Source organism: Protopterus annectens, chromosome 8.part0, assembly GCF_019279795.1.
Source record: "Protopterus annectens isolate FY-2018-M chromosome 8.part0, PAN1.0, whole genome shotgun sequence".
Taxonomy (NCBI): Eukaryota; Metazoa; Chordata; order Ceratodontiformes; family Protopteridae; genus Protopterus; species Protopterus annectens.
In genome coordinates, this window is record NC_056741.1 from 1,272,006,486 (window position 1) to 1,272,028,955 (window position 22,470).

A 22,470-nucleotide genomic window follows, 5' to 3' on the forward strand; every position below is an offset into this window, starting at 1 on the left:
GATGCAACCCCATGCATTGCATACTACCTGGCAGTTGATGGACTGGTAGCCCTTCCTACTGTTGTACTCCTCCCTCCATGGAACAGATGGGACCCTAATTGCAACATGGCTGCAATCTATCACACCAAGCACCTAAAGGAAATGTGCCATGCAATAAAAGGCATGCATAAGTTCATAGGAGGTTACCAGGCTAATGGCTCTAGGGCATGTAGAAGCCTAGCCGTGTAAAAACCTGTATACCCTTTTTGACCAAGTTTAGACAGTCATTGTTAGCAGAGCGATACTGTGATCAGTAATGACTGCCCCTGTCCATGAGGGACATAGGTGCCACCCCCTGGATGAATTTATGATCACCATCCAGTTGTCAAGGTTGTGCTTGAACAGGGTCATTGAGGAACTCTACTTCACAAGGACGGGGAGCTTATTTTAGAGAAGTGGTAATCTCTGGGAGATATAGCTTTCTCTCCAACATGCTCTGTTGATGTCACAGGCCAGGTTGAAATCACTGGAGTCAGTTATTCTAGTCTCATTTGTTTTGCGGATGTGCAACAATTCCATTAGAGTAGGGTCCGAGACTGTTCTGTAGGCCAGGCACAGGTCACCTCTCAGTAGTCTGTATGATACAGAGTACAGTGATAGGACTTTAAGTCTTTCCATGTATGTCATGTTTTGGAGAACCTGGATTCTTTTGGTAAGAAACATCTGTGGTCTCTCCAGTTGCTACAGGTATCTGGTGAGGTACATACATGAAGCATTGTACTCAATTAGTGTTTTAATGAGACTCAAGTACAGAGGTGTACAAAGAAGGTTACTGTAGCTTGCATAGGGGCAGTGAGCTGTTTAGACTCAGCAAAGCAGAATATGTTAATGTAATAATTTTTTTTACTTTCCTCACAATCACACATCAGACATTTATAGATGTTGCTGTTTTGGGAGTTGGGTGAAGAGTGAGGAGGCATGCTAGGTATGTATGTCAGCACTCACTTGAAATATGTGACTATGGCAATTTAAACTTCTGCTTTCATCCCAGTCTAACACCAGAGGGATACATAGGCAGTGACCATCTTTTTTTCTCTGGAGGTTTAGAGAGGCATGCAATATTTCCAGATAGGACCTGTGTATCCTCACAACATTAGTCTTGCTAGTTTATTGTGAGCTACTATTTTGTCAGCTTTGAACATTAAGCCTTATGCACAACTTATGTATTCCTTGAAAGAAAAAAAGACTGAAATTCTTTTCTTTCTCATAATTTTTGTTTAGTCCCCCATTCGATTAAAAGGTTGGGAAATGCTCTAAATCTGTAACACTATGACCTCAGGTGGCACTGGCTTAATTGAGTTATTTCCCAGACGATTATTACTGTACTGTCTTGATCTGGGAAGGTGTGTTGAAAGGATGCAAGAGAAACAAAGGCTGAACAACCAAATATATTTATTTTTTAATCATAATTTCTGTTCAAGTCATCATTGGATAAAAAGGTTGTGTGAAAAGAAAAGAAAAACTTAAAAGTTCTCATCAGACCATATAGAAAGTTATTGCTTCTTGAAAAAGCTGAAAAATAAGGCGACGTGAGATAAAGAAGAGAAAAAGTAATGTGTGGATAACCACAGATTAAAAAAATTGATTGTCTTCTTGTCTTCTTCATGAAAGGCAGACATGGATGATCTCTGGCCAAACAGACTTTGTTAAAATAGCATATTGTCCAAACTCCCAACAACATTCCTACTGATGCAGATGGACTAAATCATGGTTTATTAAAATTTTCAAAGATCCCATCATTCAATCATCCACTACATACTTAATGCAGCAGCCAAACAAAATGTCTTTCACACAATATGGAGGGGTGCCAACATTCATCCTTTGCCCATTACCTCATCACTAAACATTTGACTACAGGTTTCTCTTTAATCTCAGTGTTTGGGATCATACAGGGAAAAAATTAGCATATAATGTTGCTGCTACCAAAACAAATGTGTTCTACCATGAGCTCTAGATAAGAACAAGCACTTTAACAGTACTAAGGATTGTAACTGATTATATCCTTTAAAGAAAATAATCCAAGAACACTGATGGACCCAAGGAAGGCACGACTCTCCAGGTTAAAAACTTAATTTATTGTAGGTCATAAGGGCTTTCACAGCTACTGCTGCTTCATCGGATAACAAACACATTGAACCAAAACTGGCTTTTAAATTATACCCTTTAAAGAAATGATCCAAGAACACTGATGGACCCAAGGAAGGCACGACTCTCCAGGTTAAAAATTTAATTTATTGTAGGCCATAAGTGCTTTCACAGCTACTGCTGCTTCATCAGGTAACAAACACATTGGACCAAAACTGGCTTTTAAACAGAGAAGTGAAACAGTGTTTAGTTGAATAAATTAAGTTTTTAACCTGGAGAGTCATGCTTTCTTTGGGTCCATCAGTGTTCTTGGATTATTTGCTTTTATTTTTGTTGGACTTTGCTGCTCTGGGAAGTTGGTGGTAGTTTTTCTTTGGATCCTTTAAAGAAAGATAAATTTCACCTCAACAATATTTTATAGACTTGAAGAAAGCTTTTCAACTTGCTCAACAACTATGTCCTCAAATCATCCCTAGCAACTTTAGACTTCAAATGTAGTCACCCTTTGTCAAAGAGCTTTCACCATTAGAGTAAGAATCTCATTCTCCATCTCAGCCCTTCTACCACAAGACGTCCTACAGAGTTTGGCCAACAGGGTTTCCTTTGACCTTGCTGAAGTATAACATTTCCAGTATGCTAATAACACTGTCACCTACTACTGTTCTTCTTACCCGCATATCAAAAAACCTACCCAAGCTGACCTCCTCCTAGTTTCCTAATAGCAGTCTGCTTCTCAACCTGAATAAATCACAAGCAATAATGTTTTGAACAAAACACAATCTCAGGCTCATACCTGCACATGAGACTATCGAAAACACATAGAAACTCAGTACAAACTGCCATACAATTTAAATATCATATAATCCGCTGAATCAAGTTCACCATTAAGCAGTGCTCTAATTAAAGACAACTAGATAATCTGTTTTAGTAATGGTCAAATAATGAACAGAATACTAAAGGTAAAAGCAAATGTATTGTTTGCTTTTTGCCTGTGAGCCTGCTGACCATCATGGTTTCATAGTTTCATAGTTTCATAGTTTGGTAATAGGCTATCTGCCCTGGGGCATTTATAAGCCTAGCCATAGTGATGTGGCTTTCGCCACCCCATGTAATGGTACAAAAGTGTACAGAATAGATTTAGAATACTGTGCCTCTGTCTAGTAGTGACACAGTGAAGACCTCCTTACATAATAGAATTAGTTTACTGTGCCTCTGTCTAGTAGTGACACAGAGATGACCCCTGGGGTAAACCTACGATCTCCCATCCACTCGTCAAGATTTCTCTTGAAGAGAGTCAGTGAGGGGCTCTGCCTAACAAAAACTGGGATTCTGTTCCAGAGTATGGGAAGCCTCTGAGTTATGAATCTGTCCCTCCAGCATGTCCTGTTCATATTTGTGCTGAGATTCAAATCTTTAGCTCTCGTGGTTCTGATGGATTTGGATTTTTTGAGGTGGAGCATGTCCATCAATTCCTGATTGAACATGGCCTTGTACGTCAGGCACAGATCACCTCTGAGTAGGCGGTATGCTACTGAATAGAGTTGGAGTTTCTTTAGTCTGGCAGCATATGACATATGTTGGAGACCCTTGATCCTCTTGGTGAGGTACTTTTGGGGTCTCTCTAGCTGTTGCAAGTGCCGGGTGAGGTACATACCAAATGGGGTATTGTACTCAATCATGGGCCTGATAAGGAGGAGTACAGGGGCACAATGACCTCCTTTGATCTGGATGTGAATCCCTTCATGATAAGGTGGGCAAGGTAGAAAGTCTTTCTAACCACTTTGGCAAAGTGGGTGTCAAATGAGAGTTCACTATCGACTTGGGTCCCCAGGTCTCTGATTACCTTTTCTGTACTCAATGGGTTACCGCCTATGTGATAATTTGTGGGCACTTTGTTTTTCCCAAAGGGGATGACTATACATTTTTTGGCATTTAGTTTAAGGCCATGATTCTGGCACCAGTTGTCCATTTCAGTGAGGCCTTTCTGTAGGATGTATGTGTCAGCTGATGTATCGACTATGGCGCCTAGTTTGCAGTCATCTGCAAACTTTGTCAGCCACAACCCACCCATGTTTGCTTTAACATCTGAGAAATAAATGCCGAACAAGAGGGGTCCCAGGACAGAGCCCTGTGGGACACCACTTGTCACTGGCTTTGAGTCTGACATGGCTCCAGCGATTTTGACTTTATGGGTTCTATCCTTTAGCCAGTTTGCCACCCATCTTGTGACATATGGATTTACATTTAAGCTGTTGAGCTTGTCTATGATGCCAGAGTGGGGTATTGTGTCAAAAGCTTTAGCCAAATCCAGGTAGGCTGTATGGACTGCTTTGCCCTCGTCAATGGCTCTAGTGACTGTTTTGAAAAAGTCAACCAGGTTTAAAAGGCAGGATCTGCCTTTTACAAAGCCGAACTGGGTGGGATCAAGTGTCTGTAAGTCCACAATGCCTCTGTTTATTAGTTCCATAATGATTCTTTCCATAGCTTTGCAGACCAGGCTGGTTAAGCTTATGGGGCGGTAGTTACCAGGGTCAGTAGAGGTGCCTCCTTTGTGGAGTGGGACTACTGTTGCTGTACGCCAGTTTTCAGGTACATATCCTGTAGTAAGGCTAAGGTTAAATAGCATTTTTATGTGCGGGTTTAGCTCCTCTTGGAGTTCATGTAGCACGCAACCCGGGATACTGTCGGGTCCCATTGATGCTGTGTTTTTAGCTTTGCTGAGGGCAGTTCTCACCTGGACATCTGAGATGACAGGGAGGTTACAGTCAGCTGGGATAAGTATTTCATCTTTTGGGGGTGAGGGAGGGGAGAAATTTGCACTGAACCTGTCTGCCAGAATGTTGGCAATATCTGTAGGTTCAGTGTATTTTTTGTCATTGTGAACTAACTCTGAACATATCTGAGGGTTTCCGCCCAGGTTTCTAACATAGCTGAAGAAGGCCTTGTGGTTATCTTTAGTGTCCATAGCGATTTTTCTCTCAAAGTTGGCCTTGGATGTTTTTATGAGAGAACGTAGCTTTCTACTAGTGCTGATCAGAGATGCCTTCTCTTTATGGGATTTTGCTCTGTCGTGCAGTAGCTTCCTTCTTTTGTTATACAATTTGTTTATGGCTGGGGTCCACCAGACAGGACGCCTGCCCTTGGTGGAGAGGGCCTTGGTTTTATTTGGGATTGCATGATCCATGCATTCTTGGAGATGTCCGTAGAAAGCATTTTTGAAGGATTCTGCATTGTGGGATGTGGTTTCCACTGTCCCAGTGGGCTTAAAGGATACCATCTCAGTTTTAAGAAGCGTAAAGTCAGCTTTTGAGAAGTTTTTCACTGTAGTCTTTTGTGTTGGGGGTGGAGGTGGGATAGGTATATCCAGGGTGATTAGTTTGTGGTCAGACCTCACTAGTGAAGGGTATACGTCCGGTGTGGAGCACTTTGTCCCCATGTTTGTGATGATCAGGTCTAGTATATTATCTCCCCTTGTGGGAGAGGTGACTAGCTGTTCCATTGCGTTTGAATTTATGAATTCCAGGAACCTTTGGGCTAGGGTGTTTGGGCTAGAATAATGCACCCAGTCTATGTTAGGGTAGTTGAAGTCTCCCAATATGATGGTGTTTGGTGAGACATTCATATCCTCCAATGTCTTCAGGAAGGCTGAGTGGGGTTCCTGAGATTGGGAGGGTGGTCTGTAACATGCTACCAGTTGTATAGCAGTTTTGCCTACGGTTAGTTGCACCTGGATGGTCTCTGATGCTTCATGTGTTGCCACTAACCTGGAGGTGTGCGTGTCCTTGATGAATATGGACACTCCTCCTCCCTTTTTGGTTTGGCCCGAGTTTTGGGGCTGAAACGCATGATACGAGGTATAGCCTGGTAGCACTGGGGTGCTCTCAGGAGCCTTGAACCAGGTTTCAGTTACTGCACAGACATCGATGTCCTCCATGCTGAGGAGTGCTTCGAGAGCCTGCATCTTGAGATTTAGACTTCTGGCGTTGAGCAGCATTACCCTTAATTTTTTTCCATTTTTGTTTTCTAAGGAGGTGGGTTTGTCTTTTGAGCCTTGCCTAAAAAGGCACTATGGGGGAGGCAAGAGCCTTAGCCAATATCCGGAAGCCCAGTGGTGACAGATGCAAGCCATCCCTTGCGAAGCAACGTGGCTTGTCCAGAATGTCATCCCAAGCAGACAGACATTGGATCCCCCTAGAATGACACCAGTATTTGAGCCAATTATTAAAGCTGGTCATCTTGTCTTTGTATTGTGGCATCATTCTTGGTGAGGGCAAGATGCTGCTCAGGATCAGGGTCATACCAGCCTGGGCTACATAATCAGAGAGCTCCTCTATGTCTCTTTTCATGTAGTCCAGGGAGGTACGTCTCAGGTCATTCACACCAGCATGGACAATGACGGAGTCATATTTGTACTTGCTTTGGAGTGACCTGAGTGCGTGTGTTATGTGGCGGATCCTAACTCCTGTTAAGCAGCTCACCGTTACCCTCTCCTTGTTCAGCCTGGTAAGCAGAACGTTAGTGTGTCTGACTATAGAGTCACCTATTACTAGTGTATCAGGCATGGTGTTTGGCCTTAAGGGCTGTGATTGTTTGACACACTGATTTATTGAAGTATGTGATGCATGTGTTATGTTTTGAGGTTGTGGATTTTTGGGTGTCTGCTTTGGGAGCCTCTGTTGTTTTGGTAAGTTTTTTGTTAGAGCCTCCGAGTATGTCTTTGTGTTTTTATGTGATTGGTTTGCAGTTGTGGTAGGTCTATGTGGGACTGGGTTTGGTGTGTGTGTGGTTACCTTCTCCTCTTGTCTGGTCTTGCCAGTCCTGAGTTGAGAGAGTTCAGCCTCCAGTTTGGCTATATAGTTGCATCTTTCACATGTATTTGTGTTTGTTGGGAGGAGGAGAGGGTTGTCTGTGTACATGAGACAATTGTAGCATTGTCTCAAGATGCCCAGATTAACCAACTGAACCAGAGAGGATGCCAGCAAACTACCACTTGACATGCTAAAATATTATAAGGGAGTGCTGTGCCTTTAAGGGAAGTGGGTACTCACAGGGAGTGTGCCTTTAAGGGAAGTGGGTACTCACAGGGAAGGTAGGTGGATGTAGTGCTTACTTTAGTTAGCGAGTGCTTATTTAGAAGAGAGATTATGAGAACAAGTGATAGTAAAGTGATTAGACTAGATTATTATAAGAGTAGAGCTTTCTTAAAGGAAAATTTGAATAGCAGACTTGGCGGATCCAGAAAAGTTTAACCTTGTTTAACCTTGTTTAACCAGCGCTGCACTATGCACACAACCGCGCAAACACGCTAGAGGTGGATTTTAAACAGGGAACTTCAAAAGAGTTAAAATGGTCCAAAACAACCAATTACTACAAGCTCTTGTGCTTAGGTCACTCCTTCAGGGACAGATATGCTGCTCAAGGCTCCCCACTCTCACTGGTGAGCAAAGAAACTTCCTTCTATCCAAGTAAGGCAATGGACACCACAGGAACTATACCACAGCCCAGAATACAGCAAAGCCTGTATACTGGTCTAAACTAGTCGAGGAGAGGCGGGAAAACAAGGATATTTTTTTGTTTTTTTTGTTTTTGAGATAGAAAGCACACAGAAATACAGGAAACAGTAATAAATCAGTTACACAGGCTAGCACACTTTAGTGGGCAGCCTCAACAGTTAAATTAACAAACAAACAACTTTCGACCAATTTTCGACTAAATGAACCTTTAAGTGCAAATAATATATAATGCAACAAACAGTTAGAAAAACAGTTTAAGCTTGTTCAAGGTAAGCAAGAGAAGGTATTTCAGGTAAAAAACAGCAAAAAAATACTTAAATCAGGAAAGTAGTTGCTTGTCTCAGTTCTCTGCTGCTAGGACCACTCTGCAGGACCACGAGGAGCTGTTGTTGAGTAGTATAGCCAGAAAAAAACGCTCAGAGGTGGATTTTAAACAGGGAACTTCAAAAGAGCTAGAAATGGTCCAAAACTACCAATTACTACAAGCTCTTGTACTGAGGTCACTCCTTCAGGGACAGATAGGCTGCTCAAGGCTCCCCACTCCCACTGGTGAGCAAAGAAACTTCCTTCTATCCAAGTAAGGCAATGGACACCACAGGAACTACACCACAGCCCAGAATAGAGCAAAGCCTGTATAGTGGTGTAAACTAGTCGAGGAGAGGCAGGAAAACAAGGATATTTTTTTTGTTTTTTTTGTTTTTGAGATAGAAAGCACACAGAAATACAGGAAACAGTAATAAATCAGTTACACAGGCTAGCACATTTTAGTGGGCAGCCTCAACAGTTAAATTAACAAACAAACAACTTTCGACCAATTTTCGACTAAATGAAACTTTAAGTGCAAATAATATATAATGCAACAAACAGTTAAAAAAAAAACAGCCTGCTGTTTCTGCAAACCTACCATCCTCTCCCTTTGTGTAACACCCCCACCCTTATAACATTTGTCTGAGCTTCCCAGAGTGCTGCATGCAACAGAGAGTATGTCTCTGCTTGTTCAGTCTGATGTGTGCTTAAGACTGCAAGTACTTATAGGCTCATACTCCATATAATACTGCATACTCCCACTAAGTGTCACTGAGCATCGAGATGGAGCCACACACCCCCTAGGATCCATCCTCCCCAGCCTGCTCTGTCAGGCATAATGGTTAAGGTGTTTACCTTACAAACAAAAAGTGCAGGGTTTGATTCTCAGATGGGGGTAAATGGCTAGTCTTAAAATAGCCCACAAAGCCAGTTAGCTTAATAGTAATCTGTGAACCTGTAATCAAACTCTGGTCATCTGGGCCATAGTTATGCCTTTTCATTATTCATACTGATGATGTACATACACTTCAATGAAGAATTTAGACAGTGTTGGAGCAGATGTACATCATTACTCCTTGTTTAATTTATTTTCAAACTATTACTTTTCTTCTATGCCCCTACTGCTGCAGAATCACTTGCTATATCATATTGTATCAAAAAAGTCATAAAACTCAAATGTGGGCTCCTAATGGCATTCAGGCAAATAGCATCAACGAAATTCCAAGCAACAATCCAAACTCCAGGATAAAATGAAAAGCAGTTTATTGTAGTAAGCGCTTTCACCCGTAGGCTTCTTCAGACTTTACAATAATACAACTGTTAAGCAAGTTTAAATATGCTAGAGGCTCTAGGTATTGGTCAACCAGGAGCCAATCAACAGTAGCTCACATGAATCAGCACATTGTACGTAATACAAACAAGCAATTCAAATAGGTGTATATCTGAGCAAAAAGTTATATCACAGCCTATCGCTTAACATAAAACAAACAATTAAAGCAGGAAATTCATAAAACGAGTGAAAGACACAATCTAATAAAAAATTTTTTATAAATACGCCCTATAATGTCTAAGAACAGGTCAATGCAATTTAAAAAGCATACTGGCGACTGTGTACGGCAATTATAAAAATGCATCATATTGTATGGCTTAACATCATACAAACAAATAAACAAAAAAACGCTCAGGAAACAAAAGCTCAGGTGCCATTCCCTAAACATCTTCAATCAGCAGCTGCAAAAAGGTAGTTAGACCTCTCAACACTTACAAAGCGTATAAAACATTGCTTCCTATAAAACCACAAGGGAAACCTACCGGATTAGATAGTAAAGTGGCTGCCTAGCCAGAGCTATAACCACTCCAATGGACAATAATCCCCAAACAGTCCTAAGCTTGTTAAAAACCTAGCGTCGCACAGTATAGCCGTGTACCAGGTCATGACGCCACTTAACTCTAGGCGCACATCCACACAAGGTTTCAAACAGCACTAAAACAAAAATAAAGATCACGTTATTTACGCCGCCAATAACAGCAACTGAAGCCATCAAAAAACGGCCGTAAATACTAAACTATTAAACTATTAAAATAAGAACCCTATGACTCTTCCCAAATCATCAAAACATAAAGCCTGACAATAATAATGCCTGCCTTACAGGATATTCGCACTACCCATTAAAACTTATATAACTAACTTTTGCAAGGAATGGTTAGATATGCTCAAGAACCACCGTACCCTAACGATTCCATAACCCAACACCTATAGCGTTACATGAGATCAACATAGTGACAGCATGCATTAATGAGAATAATGATGGTTAAACTTATCAGTTGACACTCAATTGTGCCTATAAATAACTGTATATCCACACATAATGAGCGTTCTTTTATTTATTTGTTTGTATGATGTTAAGCCATACAACATGATGCATTCTTATAATTGCCGTATACAGTTGCAAGTATGCTTTTTAAAATTGCATTGACTTGTTCTTAGACATTATAGGGTGTGTTTTCATAATTTTTATTAGATTGTGTCTTTCACTCGTTTTATGAATTTCCTGCTTTAATCGTTTGTTTTATGTTAAACGATAGGCTGTGATATAACTTTTTGCTCAGATATACACCTATTTGAATTGCTTGTTTGTATTACGTACAATGTGCTGATTCATGTGAGCTACTGTTGATTGGCTCCTGGTTGACCAATACCTAGAGCCTCTAGCATATTTAAACTTGCTTAACAGTTGTATTATTGTAAAGTCTGAAGAAGCCTACGGGTGAAAGCGCTTACTACAATAAACTGCTTTTCATTTTATCCTGGAGTTTGGATTGTTGCTTGGAATTTCGTTGATGCTATTTGCCTGAATGCCATTAGGAGCCCACATTTGAGTTTTATGACTTTTTTGCTACTTATCTTTATATCTTGTGTGGGATCCGTGCTCCGTTTGCTGTGTGTGTTGTGTTTGATTTTTGTTATATATCATATTGTATAACAGCAATTTCTGTTAAATACAACGGAGAGTGCTGCACTCTTTTTTTCTAATTCATCGTCTTACGTGTATGACATACTTGATCCTGGCATCACTTGTAGAAAACCCAACAGGTCATAAAGTTTCTTATAGTTTGTGGAATCTTCTTCATATCACCTACACAAAATACTGTAGTTCTTGCTGGTATATGCAAATTATTTTCTTTTCTTTTGCTTCTTCTGATGGAAATCATTTACTTATTCTTCACTCATGTCAAACAACCTACTCTCACTGATATGCTCATAGACAAGGACTATGTATAGAGCTAAATGTAATTTTTTACCACATTAGGCCTTGTGTTTTCCATGTGATCTACTGTCTTTGTTGTATAGATTATGGACTACAATTATAAGTTTATCATTTTGCATTTTACAGAGTCTGTCTTCTTTTGGCCATGATACTGCATAAACATAGGTGAGAATTAGTCCACTGGACACTTCATCTTACTTAAGCTTACGAGTTCAGAATCGTATTAGTCACTGTTTGTTCTTTTCGTTCTGTTATAATATTCTGAATTTTATTTGGATATCTCCCTGGTTACCTAGTGTCTGCATGAGTGGGAATGATAAGCATATAACTTCCCAGCGGGCAGTTCTCTTAACAAAGCAACTTTGTTCTGTAACTTTGTTCTGTTTGTTCTGTGTTTGTTTTGTTCATGTCTTCCTCAAACCTGGAGGGCTAATATCCAGGTAGCCATATCATTAGCTTGTACCCTTGCCAGCATTCCAACAATGAGGATGTTTTTCTTTATAAGTCCCAGACCCGTTCTTGGATGTGGCAATGTGCAACTTGCATCAATGGGTAGGGCCAATATTCCTCCTCATGCACGTCTGTGCACCAGTTGCAGAAAGGTACTGCATTAATTTCTTGCTGAGCCAAACACATGCCCTAAGAGTGGCCCTACATATCATTACCACTGAGGGACTGCAGAAGGGGATGGCTAAACTGTGTCCCCAGCCCAGGAGTAAGGACATGTCCATCCTCCCCACAGCAACTTATGTTACTAACTGAATACACAACACCTGACTTATAGCCAGGGCTTCATCCCATTTGAGACAGCCAGGTAAAGGCAACATTCCTATCTCATTTGGAATATGACCTACCACTCAAAAGTATCTTCCTATCAGAAACAGAAAATAACTTCTGTATGGACTACTTCTAAGACAGAGACATTGTTTTAGGCTTCCTCACCATCAGAGTTTACAGTCTTAGCAAAATGTAGATGGTTCACAGATGAGGGATGCACACACCTCCTCAGAGAATATGGATGAGCATTCAACCATCATATAGTCCATATTGTATCCATGACAATTAATCAATGCACAAGTTCTTGGGAGCAAATACATCACATTCCTACTACTGAAGTAACAAACATTGAAAATCTTGGTGATCTAATCCCCATACGTAACCGTAAACACCCACTCACCCACACCCATACCCACACACACTGAAGAACCATTCATTGAGCAGCCATTAAGATTGTTCAATTCAAAAATAAATAAATAAATAATGACATCAAAATATGCATTCTTGCAGAGCCCCCCCCCGCCATATCTTCCATGTATCTGATAGATACATATAGGTATACATATATAGATAGGTACACATAGTAACTCAGAGTTCAGACAAACATGAAAGAAATTCCTGAATTTAGAGTCATTCTTCTTTCTGGTGGGCATTTTACTGTTAGATCCTCAACATATCATACAGAACTCTGCCCCAAACTGATCCTGTCTTACTAACCCCATAATAAGCTCTAATGCACTAACGATGTTATCTGACTCATTAGCCGTAAGGAATTAGAAAGTCTTCACTCTAATTTATAATAACTTAATAATTGAAAGTTTGTCTTTTTAAGGAAGCTGAATGGATCGCTTCACTCAGTATATATATATATATATATATATATATATATATATATATATATATATATGGGTTCCTATGACTTCATCGATGAAATCACGACACTCACCTCTTCGACACCAATCCATCGACGTCCATATCGACAATTCCGGTGGCGATCTTCCTCACAGGACCCATGGTAGCGCTTTCAAGGTAAAGTACGTAAACCCTGATCGTTGTAAGAGAGGAAGAAGCGCTACCATGGGTCCTGTGAGGGGGAAGATCGCTTACCGGAATTGTCGATGATATGGATGTCGATGGATTGGTGTCGAAGAGGTGAGTGTTGGTGATTTCATTGTTCGATGAAGTCATAGGAACCCATATATATAGATATATATATATATATATATATATATATATATATATATATATATATATATATAGTTATACTGTTGTATAAGTTAAAGCTTTTAGACATATGTCTATCTCACAACATTTACTTTATTCACATGACAATTCATCTTTTCATTTCCCATTCATTTAACTCTGCAAATATTGTATATATTCATATGTGCCCCCACTTTCTTCTTGAGATTGCCAGAACCATGATGTTATTTGTCAAAGGTATATTGTTTAACTTATCAGCTAATCAGGATATATTTCTTTACATTTTCTTTCAACTGCCTACTTCAGAATTGTTAATAATGTAATTGCCTGGTTCAGAATTGTTATTAATGTAATTGCCTGCTTCAGAATTGTCAACATTTTGTAGATGTGGTCATGTTTTCGTGTATCATTTCTTTGACTACTGGTATTCTATATCTTCCTGTCTGGCATGAACATGCTTCACTAAGATCAGTGTTCTATCCTGGTTAACAAATCTAAAATAAATAAACAAATAAATGAAAGGGAAACAGATTCTTATGTGTAATAGCATGTTTCCCTTTTTTTCTGCTTGCATGTTCAAGTAAACAAGCTAATGGTGAAATACTGCATATAGTGATAAGGACTTGTTATCACTATCAGCACTCAAAACAGTGACCTTTGATTAATGGGTTGGATGATTGGAGAATTGGCATTTGCTCTTTTGGTCCACAATCAGGTGCCTGTTTCCTCCAGTCAAATACATAGCTAGCTGAATGATGCGTGGATGAAAAGCTATATTTTCATCAACCTTTCTCTCTGCAGACCAAGTCATTGGTAGAAGGGATTTTAGAAGGGCCAGTTCACACATAAAGTGAAACATAATATAAATATATATATATATATATATATATATATATATATATATATATATATATATATATATATAAAAGTATCTGTGGCATTTGAATTACAGTCACACATTTTTCAAGTGCACATTTTAAACATGCTGGTGTTATGATACCAAAGCTTACTGTGCACAGTTATTTTCCCTTTTTAAACTAATTTTATTTACTTAATCATTCATTATTATGAAACATAAATGCAAGGCTTTCACTACATTTTTAATAGTGTATAATAGTCCTATTGTATTTCCTTCAAGAACTTTCCGCATAGTAATAGATTTATTTGCAGTCAAGCCAAATTTTTGAGAAAATACTTATTGTTCCCAGTCTACTGCCAGTGACTTACCACCACTTAATAGACTGTCAGAATATGTGTAATTAAACATTATCCAATAATCAATATATACCCCCAATGTGTGGGGTCTGTTTTCATAATCTCAGTTTCTAAATGTACTACCTGCAAGGTCCCACAAGCTTGGAGAAATAAAAAAAAAAGCATTTTCTTTAAATTAATGTGACCTTGGAGTTAGTATCTTCACAGATGAGGGATCCATTACAGCTCCAGACCGTAGTATGCATGAAGTATGACCTCCCTGCAGAAACACTCTACTATCAACCTTTGCAAAGCTTTAATTATGATGGTCATATGGGATGGCTTAAACCTATAAAGCTCTGAAGGGTAGGTTGGACATCAGTAATTTTATCAATATTTACAAGCAGACCTGTTATTTTCATTCTCAAGAGATAACTTGAGTAATCTCCTTTTATTAAATAAGTTCACAGTTTATTTGTAAATGGGATACATCTGTTCTTCTATGCTTTAATATCTGAAAGATTTCGTTGTTTCATTTATGGTTTGCAATTTCAGATTCCTTAACTTTTATCCTTGATAAAGTTACATTGTATCAGTTGTTTCATCATACAGTTATTATTACTCTTCACCGCAATGTGGGTAGACGTTTATGGACAAGAAGTAGACAAACCAAAGTTACAGCTGGGGAAGGACAGACTGGCAGACAGTCTCATGAACTGAATATTAGGCTTGGAAGAGAAGAACCAGGATCTGTGTCATCACTTTAGTTTACGTAGAGAGTTCAGTGTCTAGAACAGAAATTATTTTAAATGCGTATATAGAGAAGATGAGAAAGCTAACTTGGCTTATAAGTTTTTTCCTATTTCATTATTCTAGAAAGAAACATTTGCAGGCATGGCTGATACTGGTCCAAACTAGTGCTGGTGGAATGGATACCCCTTATTTCTATCTGATGTATGTTTGGCTTGGTTTAGGATGCTATACATGGAAGAGATACATAAAAACTATAAGGCATGGCAGTATAACTCTGGGTATGACAGTTCTGCCCTCCAGCATAGTCCTCATCCCACTGCACATGCAGACAGTCACATACATACCCAGTGATATTCGGTTACATTTATTGAAGTGTTTAATAGTAGGAGAAAGCCATTTCAGACAGCAGTGTCAAGATTAGCTAATTCAACCTAATTTGTTGGTAGCACAAGCCATAATCAAATGTTTCTTTGTCTATTACAGGCTCTTTTAAGTTGCATTTGCAGCTCGCTCCACATCTGTGGTGCTTTTCAACCTGAGAGCAAGGTGCATGGGTAAAAAGATGTCAAAAACTGCCCAAAGACATATAATTATTTTTCAGTTGCCAAATATGTGGTTTTGTATGTCTGTCATTCCAGTGGTTTCAGCTGCCACAAATGTAGTTTTGTATACCTGTTATTGCAGTGGTTAAGATGCCACAAATGTAGTTTGATATGCCTGTAATTGCAGTGGTTTCAGATGTCATGAATGTAGCTTGTATGTCTGCCTTTGCAGTGGTTTCAGAAGCCACAAATGTAGTTTTGTATGTATGTCAATGCAGCAGTTTCTTCTGCCACCAATGTAGTTTTGTATGTCTGTCTTTGCAGTGGTTGCACTCCAGCTGGTAAGGACTAGAGCTGGTTTCCTAAGTGGTAGCTAAAAAGACAGTTAAGTCGATTCAGCACTCAGATGACAAATAGATGCCAAGTACTCACATATACAGTTAACATTCAATCTATCTTATCTTGTATGTTAGTAAGTTGGCATAAATGCAATTTTCCAGTTTGTTGATTATATAGAAATTTACTGCTCCACAACAGGCAGGTATAGCCAACATCACATACTTTTTTTCATATTTTTTTCTGGAAAAAGAAACATATCAGGTTTATTCCTGCTTTCTTAACTTCCTAGAGCAAGATGCAAGATTTCTAACATTTAAAATATTCTAAGTGAAATATGCACCATAAAGCAATTAGCCATTTTGGTGTGATGCACACGTTTATTGTATGAAGTATTCAGTAACACTCTTTTAATATACCTACTGAATGAGTGTAGTAAATGTGTGCATTTACCAAATGATGTATGTTCAGCTTTACAGTTACAGCTTATATTTTCCAGATGCTCTTTATCAGCAAAGCAAGCTTTTGATCACTTTCTTTATCACACGGAACTGCATAATGTATGATCAGAGGTGTTTCGTATTATTATGATGTTTTATGCCGATGCTTATCATTTGCACAGGCTGATGTTAAAGGATAAAATTTACATCAGCTTTCAGCAGGTACAATCTCTAAAAGAGCCTTTTATAAACTGGAAGCAGCAACCGTGGTCTGTTAAAAGCAGAATTAGCTATAAATGCTATTGCAGAAAATCAGAAGAACTCAGGGTATGAATTTAAAACTGCTGAAAATATTTTTATGTCACTCAGAATTACTGAACATATACTGCTAATAAAAATTCTGGCGCTTAAATAGTATGTTTTTAGAGTTGCTTCCATGGGCTGGATTAATTTTATAATTCAGTTCCTGTCCATGCTAGAGATGTAAAGGGAAGTGACTGGTGAAATATTTGCAAACATCTGTATAGTTCTGAGTACTCCTGTGGTGATTGTACTATGGGGGGGCAAAGACAGAACCCTGAACTAACTGTAGGATTTTCTCAGTTTATTGTTAGTAGTAAAGAGTACACAATGCCATGTGCAAAAAGTGTTGTCAAACATTTATATCCTGATAACTGTTTGAAATGCCAAGACTTGTTAGTGGGAGTCCCAGCATATTGAGACTGAATGACAAAAAATGCGGACTTATAAAAGATTGCAGTTTCTCAAAATACTACCTCTTTTCTACCATATGGTGTATATTTAAGTTTAAAAGAGAAAAGCAATGTCCAACATTCGCTGTTCCCCTACATCTGTATTCTTTTTTTTTTTTTTGGATTTCAAATTTTGTTATTGCAAGTATCGGCATGTCAGTGAGTGAGTAGGCTTGTACCCCCATGGCTAACACAGTGACAATGTAACAATGACCTAATGAAGAATAAGTACCAGAAGGGGTACACCATTCTAGTAAGAACACAGTTTTGCAACACTCTACTAGGTATGTTTGTGCTTGACAATTATGTATGACAGTGACACTTTTCACCTACTTCTTCCAAGATGCAGGACTCTTGAGGGGATAATGCTAGGTCAAGGGAACAAGAAAAGGAAATTCCCAAATTTCACTCTTATGAAGTTTACATGTATGGTCTGCTAATTAAAACACATTTCAATTTCATTCAGATGTATAATAAAAGCAGCACAACTCAAAGTATCCACATGACATCATTGTATGAGAGAGCTCATAGGGAGTGTCCTGCATAACATCTAGCTATCTGCAACTAGGCAGGGAATCCTGCATCAGCAGTTGTGTTACATGGCTTTACTGCACACTGTTAGTGGCTCTTGTGGAACGATAGTATAAGGTTATATATAATACCTCTTACTTGCATTTATTGAAAATAGGAATGAAGACCCTTGAAAAGCATGGACATCCACCCAAAAATATGATCACCTAATTAGCATAAACTTTGGATGCCAAATATCAACAGCTCTAGTGAGACAAACAGAGAGCGATACAAACGATGGACAAATATAAGCTTATTATCAAACAGACTGTACCATTTTGTATAATTGTTGGTGATGCTCTGCCTACTGCTAGTGCTATTCCATCTTGTACGATTGTTGGTAATGCTCCACTTCCTGCTAGTGCTGTCCCATCGTGTATGATAGTTGGCTATGCTCTACCTACTGCTAGTGCTGTTCCATCTTTCACGATTACTGGTGATGCTTCACCTGCTGCTAGTGCTGTTCCATCTCGTACAATTGCTGGTGATGCTACACTACTATTAGTGCTGTTCCATCTTGTATGATTGCTGGTGATGCTTCACCTGCTGCTAATGCTGCTCCATCTTGTACAATTGTTGGTGATGCTCTAGCTACTACTAGCTCTGTTCCATCTTGTATGATTGTTAGTGATGCTCCAATTACTGCTATGTCAATGTTCCAGCTAAAACAACTACTGTTCTACCTTGCACTACCACTACCCCGCCTATTGCTATTACCAACGCTGTCTCACCTCCTTAGGAAGCTGAGATGTGCAAGACATCAAGGCCTAACAGTTTCATAAGGAACTAGCCTTGAAAGATTAATATAGATGTACTGGTACTATATTGTAATAACATAACACTGGATAGCGGTTTACAGAAGACATTTAGTGGACAACACTTATATAATGGAGAATGTCAATTACTTCCTAAAACTGAGCATGTTATTTGCTCTGTGAGTATTAGCAGTGAAACATGATTTACCAAATATGTGTTCCACTAACAACCCCACCAAAGAAATATAACTGAGATGCAACAGTACGCTAAATTATATTTAGTTCAAACATGCACACAGCTTCTCACTGTGTGACAGAGTAGAGGGGATGCCCTTCATTCAGAAACTGCTTCTTCAGGTTGGGGGTGATTCCACAATGTTCAGGCATTGCTTCAACAAACTACAGCTTTGTAAAAAAGACTGATGATTAGTATCTCCATTTCATCTATCTGTAGGAGACTAGTGATAACAACCTAATGAAATCAATTACATTATTTTAACATATGTTGAACATACAGGTTTACAGTTTTAAAGTTGCAAATAAAGCTTAAAGAATGGCCGACCTGTACATTGCCACTCTGATTGGAGAATGAATGTTCTCCAGCAGAGTATTAATACACAGATAATGCTTGCTAAAAAACAAGTCCACTGCTTCACAGCAGCATATTAAGCTGTTTGTACCGAGCTGAACTGAGGTGGGCTACCAGCCACAACTCTGAGCTGAGATACCAGACAACTAGAGGTTTCTGAGCTTCCTAAAAAGCATAAGTTTGCTGTTTTTTGCTTGATGATACTATTTACTGCACTTTTTATTGTCTGCCACCTACTTTAACACTGTATTTAAATACTGTGTTTTAAATTGCATTGTTGTACTGAAATTGTCTGCCTTACTGTGCCCGTTAAATTGTATTTTATTGCTGTTTTTACTGTTTGCAAAGCTCTTTTTGCTGTTTTCACTGTTAAGTATTTGCTGGTATCTTTCACTGTTATAACGCAATCTGTTCTTTTTGTTCTGGTATTCCTGCCAAGCAGTGATAAAATGACTGATTTGTTTGCTGTGTAAAACATTCTTTAGTCTTTTTGTTGTTTTTCTGTTGTTTAAAAAAAGACGATATATATTTACCATAATGTTACATCTGTGTTGTCCATTTTCATTTTTCCTCAACCATTGAATTCAGATCCAATCCATTGGACATAGGTCTCAGCCTGCTAAGAGGCCAATGTGGAACACAGACCATAGCAATGTGTGAAAAGCGTAAAGCATACCTTGAATATGGCCATGGTCTTTCAACCAAAATATACGTCCGGTTACATACATACACACACGCACACACACACACACACACACACACACACACACACACACACACACACACACACACACACACACACACACACACACACACACACACACACACTTTGTCATATATCCTTATCAGCTTTTGGCTTATTCACTCAAGTTGAATAATATCCCTTTCTGCACTCAGAAAATCCAACGCACACACAGTGTCTTGGGGAAGGCAGGATTAGTAAAGGAGGACTGAGTAAAAAGAGATTGGCAGGTCACAGAACAAATTGGCCAGCCTTCCCACAGGATACAGTTGACTAAGGGAAGGCTCATAAGACCCTTCAACCAGGACCCTTCCTCTGTCATGCTTAGGGCAGCCCATGGTATAAAGCTGAGTGGATTCCAACAGGTTAAAATTATAATTTATGTAAAAAGGGAAGGGAAAGCACAATGCATGGAGTCTTGCAGGTGTACAATTTCAGTAATCTTCTCTCTCAAGATCCTGCCCTGACATACAACTCTCAAACTGGAAAAGCTTTAACTGACTTGATTAACAACTAAAGCACAAAACAATACTGGGGTTTTATTGCAGTTAGTGATCAAATGCATTGTAGCTCTCATCCTTCCATCACTTAAGTGTGGAACTTTACATCTTCTAATGTGAAATCAGTCGGCAAAATGTGGAACAGTTACTAACAGCTTACTTCCTTTGTTTGGGGCATCAGTTTGTAAAGCATCCTAAAATGCATTCTCATTTGCAAGCTGTAGACTGCACATATTGTTTTTCTGTTTTTGCTCCCAAAGCCTTCATTATAGCATTACCTGGTCATATTGTCTTTTAACGCAAAAAACCTACATGATAATTAGGTCGACAGAGAATCCAATAGTCACTGGTTGTCTAGATTAGTATTAGGATACCCATGATTTATCCTACTCCTATTCAAAATATGGGGAGAGGAAGCCTCCTAAGAAACTGTGAACATTCCACTGGCAGTGCACTATGGAGATCAAGAAATCGGACAAAGGCATTTATGGAAATTGAGAAATTTGTAGGAGAGGGGGCAAGCTGCGTACACGCTCCATGTTGGGGTTGAATCTCTGGCACTATCCGCTACTTAATATACAATTCCATCTGAACTCAGCCTTACTTGAGGAAAAAGCATATTGGTTTAAAGAGAGTGAAAAAATACAACAGAAGCAAACAAGTATCAAAGTAAATAACTGCAATACCAGGAAAAGGATTCATTTTAAATGCTGACATTTCAGTTATTTACTTTGGTATTGTTTTGCTTCTAATTTATTTTTTCTTCATCTCTTTAAATGCAATTTTCACGACCATTCGTATACGAATGGGCATGTATTGGGAGCTCTCGTCGGCTCCCGTCCTCAGGAACAGTTATTTGATTGGTTTGTATACTGCAATGGTGAGTCACGGTAATTGCAGAATACAAGCCAATCAAAAACTGTTTAACACATCCAACACTGTTCAATGTGGATCAGCAGAGTAGCTATTTAATTGGTTTGTTTACTGCAATGCTGACTGGCAGCAATTACAGTATACAAACCAATCAAAAACCAGGTAGCATAGCCAAAGCTGTTCAATGCAGAACAGTGGCTCTGCTAATCCAGAGCATTTGGCTTCTCAGCCATCAGATCTGACTCACTGTTGCTAAAGCTTGTGGCAACCAAATCTATCATGCTTTTCCCTTAACTACAATGCCCTAATTACCTCAGATCTTGTTTCATGATTTAATAGAAAATAAAAGATGAAAGTAGTTTATGGAGAAGCTGTAACTGGAAGTCATATAAAAAATAAGTATAGAGGATAACCTGTAAACACTCGTTCCTCAAAAAGTCTTACGATGGTGGTTGCTGGGGCTGGTGGGAAGGGAGTTGAGGAAGAATGAAAATGGACAACACAGATATAATGTTATGGTGAGTACATAACTTCTTTATCTGATGTTGTCAATTTTAATTCTATCCTCAACCATTGGGACAGAGTTCCTAGCTACCTGTTTTCTAGGGTGTACTTAAGGAAGGATATTCCTGAGCACCATAGAACCAAATGATGCTCTACCTCTTGAGACCAGATCCATCTTGTAATGAGTGACAAAGGTATGGGGAGTAGCCCAAATAGCTGCTGCACATATATCATCCAGGGACATTCTTAATTGAAAGACTGAGGAAGTAGCCATGGATCTAGTGAAGTGCGAACTCGGGTCTTTGGTACTGGATGCCCCTGTGAAAAAAGGTGGTGATGCTCTTGATGCCATGACATCATGGTGGAATGTCTAGGATCCAAGGGGGAAGGCTCTGCCAGGTCTGCCAAGGCAGAGAAAACTCCATTCACTCTGATAATGTAGTTTTAGTAACTGGTTTTCCCAAAGTTGGTTCAGAGAATGAAATAAACAATTGGTCAGTTTTCGGATAGTCTTGGTCCTATGCAAGTAGAAGCGTAAATGTCTATGAACATCCAGTAAATGCAGGATATATTCTCCTTTGCTGGTAAACTTAGGAAATAACATGGGCAAATCAATGGCCCGATTAATAATGGATTCTGGCACCACCTAAAGCAGATTAGTATATAAGGTCTATCTTTGTGGAAAATTAAGTATGCAGGTTTAGAGGATAATGCTTGGATCTCAGAAA

General features: G+C 39.1%; 1 protein-coding gene across 3 annotated transcripts in view; it reads right to left on the reverse strand.

Moving 5' to 3' along the window:
• The window catches only part of GRIK5 (glutamate ionotropic receptor kainate type subunit 5), a 3,838,183-nt gene that overhangs the window by 2,144,852 nt on the left and 1,670,861 nt on the right, over window positions 1-22,470 (reverse strand). The window lies entirely within an intron of this gene.